Source organism: Dipodomys spectabilis, unplaced genomic scaffold, assembly GCF_019054845.1.
Source record: "Dipodomys spectabilis isolate Male_0828 unplaced genomic scaffold, ASM1905484v1 ptg000206l, whole genome shotgun sequence".
NCBI lineage: Eukaryota > Metazoa > Chordata > Mammalia > Rodentia > Heteromyidae > Dipodomys > Dipodomys spectabilis.
In genome coordinates, this window is record NW_024870883.1 from 241,671 (window position 1) to 243,768 (window position 2,098).

Here is a 2,098-nt window from a genome sequence, read left to right on the forward strand (position 1 = left end):
TGACCTCACTGGACCAGACTTTGATTGGTCCATTTCCTCCATGATATCACTATGACTGGTTGTGATTGTTCCATTGTATGAGGTCATTCAGGATATATAGGAAGCCACAGTGCTCCAACCTATGCCAGTTAACAGAGCTGGAAGTTCTTTCTTGATAACCTGCTGGACTGACTCAAAGCTGAATGATTTTTTTTTTTTGGTTGTTGGGATTGGTTGTCATTTGTATTTTGGTATTTCTTCTTACTTTTTCTGGGTTTTTCATTATTTTATTTAGTTTATTTTAGGTAGATTTGCTACCTGCCACTGTAGCAGAAGGATAGAAGAACACAAAGAATCATGCTCAAGCTCCTGAAGGAGGAGATCATCAAACAATACCAGATGAAAGAGTTCATTGACAAAGGTACCTATGGACAAGTGAAGCTGGCACATCCCCATGTCACAGGCAAGGAGGTGGCATTTAAAATACTCTGGAAGTGAAAGGCTTCATCACTGGATAAAGAATGAGGTGGGCATTTTTAAGACGGTAAGGCACAAACACATCATCAGGTTGTACCAGGTGATGGAGAAGGAAGAGGATCTGTATCTCATCATGGAACTGGCCACTACAGGATACCTCCTGAGGTGGATCTTAAAATCCTGCATCCTATATGAGGATGAAGCCAGAAAGCTAGTCACACAAATTGTAAGTGCTATTCACTACCTACACCAAAACAGAAGCACACACCGAGACCTTAGGTCCAACAACATCCTGTTGGACGCCAAAGGCAACATCAAGGTTAGTGGTTTTGGTCTGAGCATCTGGCTCACCCCGGGGCTGTTGGTAATGAATGTATGTGGTGCTGTATTATTCCTTCCCCCTGAAATGTTCCTGGAAGAAAGAAATGCTGGCCAGGTGCAGGTGACTCACGCCCGTAATCCTAGTTATTCTGGAGACTGAGATCTGAGGATCAAAATTCAAAGACAGCACAGGCTGACTCTACCCTCTGAGCAGATGCAAACTGATACCAAAGACTAATTTGAGAAGGAGACGGCAGAGGATAGAGGTGGCTAGCAAAATAGCTACCACTCTTCTCAGAACACGCTGCAGTTCCAGACAAAGGAGTGGAGAGCCCTAAGAGATATCAAAGATAACCTCACTTGCAAGCCAGAAGGCTATTATTGGGTGGGAGAGATTTGTATGGGGTCTACTAAAAAAAGAGTTGTAAGCGGGATCCAAGAATGGAGTTCAAAATACTGTTTTTCCAGCAACATCCTCAGTCCAGCCCAGAAGACAGGTGCACCAACTGCCTTAGGTTTCCTCAGGAGGGATTCCAGCCAAGGGGCACCTAGTACTACATTGATAAACTGGGATTGTAGTTATTTAAAGCATGTAATTTTTGTGCATTGTATCAGTTCCTTGCACATGCAAAACAACTTGAATTACCTTTGAACTACACTCTAGTTTTTAAAAATGTAGTTTGATTTACTTTATTCTATGTAATTCTTCAAGATACAGTCTCATTATGTAGCCAAAACTGATCTCAACTGCCTAGTCTCCCATGTGTTGGGATTACAGGTTTGTACCTCCATGTCATCCATCATACTATTATCTGAACCTTTCCTTAAGTTTAGTACTTTATTTTATTCCTTAGCAGTACTGGGGTGTTGGTTCTTTGTCCGCCCCATGAAAGACAGACGGGTTCCGAGGAAAGGTACATGCGCCATTTGCCCGTTCCCCAGCCTCCTTCAGCCCCGGAGACAATCACATGCAACGGGGAGTCAAGTCAAGCAAGAACTCATTTATTATCACACAGCAAGCCTTTTTAAAGCAAAAGACTAAAGAGCATGGAAGGGGAGGAAAAGGAACCAACCAATGACCCTAAAGGTCACCCTATCATGTGCTTTTCACCTGGGGCCCGGGGTTTAATTGGCCCCAGTGCATCTGAACTTTCCCTGCCTTTCACGAGCCGCACTGATGTCACTTCGCCTGATCATGGTATCAAATCAGATTTTAATGTAAACAACTTGGGCTCTGCCCACTCAACTTCCGCTCAGTGCCATCTTTGCTGCCCTTGTGCCCCACACTGTGGTTTTGATTCAGAGGCTGCTGCTTGACAAG